Source organism: Physeter macrocephalus, chromosome 13, assembly GCF_002837175.3.
Source record: "Physeter macrocephalus isolate SW-GA chromosome 13, ASM283717v5, whole genome shotgun sequence".
Taxonomy (NCBI): Eukaryota; Metazoa; Chordata; class Mammalia; order Artiodactyla; family Physeteridae; genus Physeter; species Physeter macrocephalus.
In genome coordinates, this window is record NC_041226.1 from 9,874,838 (window position 1) to 9,882,009 (window position 7,172).

Consider the following 7,172-nt stretch of genomic DNA (forward strand, 5'->3'; position numbering starts at 1 on the left):
GGATGTGATGGAGATCTTCTCCTTGCCTTTCGGTCCCTTGGTGCAAGGTGTCCAAAGTTCCCTGGTGGCAGATATGGTTGAAAGTCCAGTGGGACTCTTGCTGTGTCCAACAGCAAGTTTTTCCCCCTTAAAGAGCCAGAACCTGCTAAACTGCAGAGCTCAGAGGTGCGGGAATGAGAAGCAAAACTTTCCTATGTGGTAATAAGTGGAGCCAATCCTGCTCACATCCCTTGGTTTCTGGATCTGTGTTTTTTTTCTGCTGGGGACAGATCACTATACACTGGTCACTGGTTTAGCATGTGTACTGTCTCCTGCAGGATGCACTGCATCCTAACTGGCTGCTCAGCTGTTCCTCCAGCAGATAATTCTGTCCCTCTGTTAGGCCAGCCGCTTCTGGATGATGTGATATGTAAGAGACCAGTGGGTCCCCTGGTCAGGTGCCCTCTGCCACATCTCCTTGTTGTAAAGTGGGGCTGCTGCTGACTGTTTGTGGGCTGCAGAGTTATGAGGGCTGTGAGAATGTGGATCAGAACTCTGGAGCCATTAGATAGGGGTGCTAACTGAGGGTCTGTGAGCAAGAAAGGCAAATTCGCATTAGCACATGTCAGTTCTGTCAAGAGGAATCGCACCCCATAGAAGGGGTGCCATATAGTTATTCTCCCAAGGCTCTGGTTGGTCTCCTTGAGGGAAGGTGCCACCTTGGGGCCCAGTGTTGGTTTGTTTTGCTGGCGGTGGTCAGATCAGCTTTGGCAAGAGGGAGGCCAGGCTGTTGGGCCCACGCATGGCCTCCACCCCTGCCCCACGCTACTCCATTCACTCACATGAGTATTGGGTCAGTACTATAAATACATAAATATTTAAAATTCCCTCATTTTTAATTGCCAAATACAGTAAATATTTATAACTCAGATAATCAAAAGCTCTTGGGGTTCTCCATAATTTTTAAGAGTGTAAAGAGGTCTTGAGACCAGAATGTTTGAGAATCACTGCCCTAGACCAGTCACTGTGTCTCTGATTGGTCAGAGATTCTGGGTTGTGTGCCTGTCTGCACCCAAGGGCTGGACCAAGGGGCGTTGTTAGCCCCCCTCGAAACTCTGTGGACTGTGAACGGGGGACAAGTGGCTCCCCAAAAGGATATCTAGGAGCCATTGTCAACAAAAGGGGGAGTGCATCCTGTGCCCCAAACAAAACCAAGCAATGGGTGTTGAGTCTACCATATTAAGGATCTTGGTTTCAGTGCTACTGAACCCTCAGGGCCTGGTACCATGTAGCACAATTTTGTTCAGTGACTTAAATGAATTAATGAAGGAAAGAATGAATGAAGAGTGGATGAGTAAATGAACAAGTGAATGAGTGAGTGAACAAAGGCTGGAGAACGATCCAGATAACCTCTTGAGGTCTTTCTAACCTCGCGGTTTTATATACCTCCCGTGGAATAACATTCTGAAGTTTGTGTGTTTGTGTATGTGTTACATTAAGCAGGTAGGAGGATAGTGACCATGACTTGGAGGTGTCACTTTCAAGCCCCCACAGCCAAAGGGGCACTGAGAAGATCAGACCAGGGTAACCAGGAACCTAAAATGGGTGGGAAGATGGGGCAGCAGCAGCTTATCCACTGCCCACCTCCTCCCCTGCCTGGTCAAGGCACAGGTGGGTCAATCAGAAAGCTGAAATGCTGGTGGGGAGAAGGTGGGCAACCCGATGCTGCTCTGAAGGGAAGGCCTAGGAGTTCATAGGTAAAGGACAGGGTTGCATATGATACTTAAAGATGACATGGCCAGGGGCTTCCCTGGTGGCGCAGTGGTTGAGAATCCGCCTGCCGATGCAGGGGACGCGGGTTCATGCCCCGGTCTGGGAAGATCCCACGTGCCGCGGAGCGGCTGGGCCCGTGAGCCATGGCCGCTGAGCCTGTGCTCCGCAACAGGAGAGGCCACAGCAGTGAGAGGCCCGCGTACCGCAAAAAAAAAAAAAAAAAAAAGGTGACATGGCCAGTCCATGGGACACTGAGCTGCAGTCATGCATTTAGGAGCAACTGCTGCTTGGGAGTGACCAGGGATGCTGTCCGTGTACCTGAATGTAAGATACACATTTAGGGATGCCATTACAGAGACTCAGAAAAGAGCTCAACTCAGAGCCCTGCAGGACTGGATGGAAGTCAGACAGCTATGGGGCGGAGGTGGGGAAGTGACAGAAATGCTTTTAACAGATAATTGCACTGGGGTGTGCCCAGGGCTGGGCGATACTGAAGTGAGTCAGAGGATTGTGTCAGCCAAGAAGGTCTAGTTGAGAGCGCTGATCACACATCTGGGCTCCAAGCCCTGTGCTCCATGCCTCATTGGTGCTGCTGTTGGAACTCTGAGCAAGTCAGCACCATGTAGGTGTGGATTTCTGTTTCTTCTTAGAGAGAAGGGCTTTCTGGCTTCCAAATGCCTAAAATGGAAATGTCTGAAATTGGGAATTGCCAGCAAATTTATTGAAGCCTGGCAAAGTGTTTTGAAATTCTAGTAGGGACTTGCATCACCCAATACACATGGGTGACTCGTCTTAATTGTAGGGATGGCTCACGTGACAGACGAACCCAAGAGGACTGGGAGTGGGGAGGTCTCAGGGGCCGTGCTCTGACAACACGGTGTCTGCATCCCACCTGGGGGGCCTTGGGGCTTAATAACTGGGATGTGCAGTGAGATAAAGAGATTTCTCACCTTGATCTGTCCTCAAGGGAAAAGCTTTTAAGAATCATCCTATGGGGACTTCCCTGGCGGTCCAGTGGTTAAGACTTTGCCTTCCAATGCAGGGGTTGTGGGTTCAATCTCTGGCCGGGGAGCTAAGATCCCACATGCCTCGTGGCCAGAAAACCAAAACATAAAACAAAAGCAATATTGTAGCAAATTTAATAAAGACTTTAAAAATGGTCCACATCAAAAAAATCTTAAAAAAAAATCATCCTATGTTAGAACCTAAGAGGCATTATCAAAACGGAGTCTGTGGACTTCTCTGGTGGCACAGTGGTTAAGAATCCACCTGCCAATGCAGGGGACATGTGTTCGAGCCTTGGTCTGGGAAGATCCCACATGCCTCAGAGCAACTACGCTGGTATGCCACGACTACTGAGCCTGCGTGCCACAACTACTGAAGCCCACACGCCTAGAGCCCGTGCTCCACAGCAAGAGAAGCCACCGCAGTGAGAAGCCCAAGCACCTCAACGAAGAGTAGCCCCGCTCACCGAAACTAGAGAAAGCCCGCATGCAGCAATGAAGACCCAACACAGCCGAAAATAAACAAATAAATTTATTAAAAAAACAAAACAAAACAAAAACTGAGTCTGTACATAGCAGCCTATAGAAACTTTATGTTTTCCAATCCCATGTCTTGTATTTTTATCATTTTCTTTGCATCTGATGAGCCACACTTACATGGGTAGGGAAAGTTTAAAAATATGAAGAATAAAACAAGTCACTGATAAGTCTACCTTTCACAGATAGCTACTAGTACCATTTTAGTGTGCATACCTTTTTATCTTGCTGTGCATTTTTAAAATAAAACTAACTGTATTTTTTAAAAAATTTATTTTATTTTTGGCTGTGTTGGGTCTTTGTTGCTGCGTGCGGGCTTTCTCTAGTTGTGGTGAACAGGGGCCACTCTTCGTTGCAGTGCACGGGCTTCTCATTGTGGTGGTTTCTCTCGTTGCAGAGCACGGGCTCTAGGTGCACGGGCTTCAGTAGTTGTGGCATGCGGGCTCAGTAGTTGTGGCACATGGGCTTAGTTGCTCCATGGCAGTGTGGGATCTTCCCGGACCAGGGATTGAACCTGTGTCCCCTGCATTGGCAGGCAGATTCTTAACCACTGCGCCACCAGGGAAGCCCAGTAATTGTATTTTAAATAAGCGAACAAACTGACAAAAAGATGATGAGGAAATATATACAAATGCACACATTCGTAAAGTGAAAGCTATCTGGGAGATCAGTACCTCCTTTGGAAGCATAACTGCTTGGAGGACAAGGCCTTTGAACTGGAATTTAGATTTTCAGTATAGAAGTGTCCTATATTCTCAAGTTATCTGTCAAAAACCCAAAACCAAAACTCCCGAAACAAAAAGGCCTTTTCTTTAGAATGATGGGTGGACAACTTTCTGTATGTGTACATATGTATATTTTTAAAGGTAATAAAAGTTCACAGTCAAGGGCAGGGATGTATTATCTCACATGTTCAGAGTTGAGAAGGTTGAAGCCAACAGAATAGAATTAGATGAAACAGGCTGGTGGCAGTGAACAGCTGGCACTTGGACGTAGGGGTGGTGACTGAGAGAGAACATAATGTGGAGTCTCAAAGGCAAGCACTTGTTAGAAATGCTAGGACTGAATAAATAGCATGTGGAGAGAAAAATAGGTTAAGAAACCTAAACAGGGCCTTATTTTTTAAATTGGAGTATAGTTGATTTGCAATGTTGTGTTAGTTTCAGGTGTACAGCACAATGATTCAGATATATATATCTATATATATAATATAGATATAGATATATATGCTAAAAAGATACACACACACACACACACACACACACACACACACACACATATAAAACCCTTTTCAGATTCTTTTCCCTTATAGGTTGTTACAAAATATCAAGTGTAGTTCCCTGTCCTTGTTGGTTATATATTTTATGTATAGGAGTGTGTATATGTTAATCTTAAACTCCTAATTTACTCCCCCCCTCACGTAAGTAGGGCCATTGTTGGAAATGAAGAAATGAATGAGCAGGAAGGTACAACAGAGACAATAATTGATGGTCAGTGGCCTCCTCTGGCCTGTGATTTTACATGTGGTACATCCTCATTAACACTTGTTATTGTAAATAATGACAATATTATTCATAATGATACCACTGAGAAGCAGAAGAATGCTGTCTGGGCCCCTGGGGATGCTGTGGGTTGGTGCTTACTGTACTTGTGGGCGTTTTCAAGTAACCCACAAGCACTTGTTCTGCCATTAAAGTCTAGTTAAGAGAGTGCAGACACCAGTAAGAAGGTAACTAAAACTTAGGCCGTATGTGGTAGATGCCAGGTGATGGCTGTGAAGAGGTTCACGGTGGGAAGAGACCTTGTGGGCAATGTAGCTCAAGGCAGGGACCCAGGCTCCTGCAGACAGAGGGAACCTGTACGGAAAGACATTTTGAAGAAAACAGATTTGATTTCAGATTAAAGCATGAAAAAATGAAGGGAAGACTTGAGGCAGGAAGATGGGTTGCAGGATGAAGGAGAAATGCCAGGTGGAAGGCACAGAGGGCTTGTCTTCCAGTGGTGATGGCAGGGTTGGCAAGAAAGAAACACATGAAAGAATCCATAGAACCTGGTGGCTGATTGGATGCGGGGATCCAGAGAAAAGGTGTAATCAAAGGAGGCTCCAAGCCTGGGAGTCAGAGAGAACCACGTTCATCTTGGCAGAATAGATGCTAGTTTTGAAAATGAACTTGAGATGTGGCAAGTTCCAGGCGCCGGGAGGTGTCCCGGGGTGGGGTGAGGTCTGGCTGGCGTTTGGTGGTGGACGGTTCAGAGCTGCCTGGTGATGTGGGGGTCATGTGCATATAGGTCTTTGTAACTGAAAACTGAGAGTGGGTTCGGAGAGAAGGATGCCTGAGGGTAACCCCGGAGGGGTGTGCCTACAGCAAGTCTAGGAGAGAAAGCAGGAGCTTCGGTGGATAAGGATAGAGAAGGTGCCCTAACAGAGTGAGGCAGACCGAGGATGGCATGGTACAAAGAGCCAAGAGTTTCAAGGAGGAACGGGTGGGAGATGTGAATTGTTACAAAGAGATTTGAGAGAATCTGGACAAAATATTTCATAACATTCTGATTACAAACTGAGTTTTTGCTATAGTTCTTCATTACTGTTTTTTAAAAATAGACTCTTATTTTTAGAGCAGTTTCGGGGTCAAAGCAAAGCTGAGCACAGAGTACAGAGAGTTCCCATAACCCTCCTCCCCACACGTGCACGGCCCCCCCACTATCAGCATCCCTGCCAGTGTCATATTGGTCACATTTTTAAAAATTACAGCTTATTTCCTCCAACAGGTTAGAAGACAAACACCCAGTTTGCTTGAGTTTTAAAAGGATATTTCCTTTGCCCACTTGAATGACCAGTAAACATATTTGTCACATTTGATGAACCTACACTGACACATCAGTGTCACCCAAAGTCCATAGTTTAATTAGGGCTTACTCTTGTTGTTGTACGTTGTATGGGTTTTGACAAATGTATAATGAAATGACACGCATCTGTTGTTGTAGTGTCATACAGAATAGTTATATTGCCCTGAAAATCCTCTGCATTCCACCTCTTCATCCCTCCCTCTCCCCTTGCCGTTAGCAACTGACTGTCTCCAGAATTCTACCTTTTCCAGAATGTCATATAGTCAGAAGCATAGAGTATGTAGCCTCTTCAGGTTGGGCTTTTTCACTTAGTAATATGCATTTAAGTTTCCTACAGGTCTTTTTTTGGCTTGATGCCTCATTTCTTTTTAGCACTAAATAACATTTCTTTGTTTGCTGCACCACAATTTATTTATCCATTTACCTACTGAAGGGCATCTTATTTCCTTCCAATTTTTGACAGTTATGGATAAAGGTACTGTAAATGTACATGTACAGGTTTTATTTATTTATTTTTACTGTGACAAAATACACATGACATAAAATGTACCATCTTAACCATTTAAAAATGTACAGTTTAGTGCTATTGAGGACATTCATATTGTGGTGCAAACACCACCACCACTCATTTTAAAATCCCTTTTCATCTTGTAAAACTGAAACTCCATACCCATTAAAGAGTAAATTCCCATTCTCCTTCCCCCGGCCCCTGACAACCAGCACTCTACTTTCTGTCCCTATGATTTTGACAACTCTAAGTATCTCTTGTGAGCAGAATCACAGTATTTGTCCTTCTGTGTCTGGCTTATTTCCCCTAGCATAACATCCTCAAGATTCATCCATGCTGTAATGTATGCCAGAATTTCCTTCATTTTCAAGGCTGAATAATATTCCATTGTATGTCTGTACCACATTTTGTTTATCCATTCATCTGTCAATGGACACTTGGGTTTCTTCCACATCTTGGCTGTTGTGAATAATACTACCATGAACATGACTATATATGTATCTCTTCAGGACCCTGCTTTCAAT

The 7,172-nt window shown here is 45.0% G+C and overlaps 1 non-coding gene across 1 annotated transcript; it reads right to left on the reverse strand.

Moving 5' to 3' along the window:
* Positions 1 to 6,044: 6,044 nt before the first annotated feature.
* Positions 6,045 to 6,171, reverse strand: LOC112065448 (small nucleolar RNA SNORA27). The gene has a single exon (XR_002892048.1). It is a non-coding gene; the product is annotated as a small nucleolar RNA SNORA27 (small nucleolar RNA).
* Between the last annotated feature and the right edge of the window lie 1,001 nt (positions 6,172 to 7,172).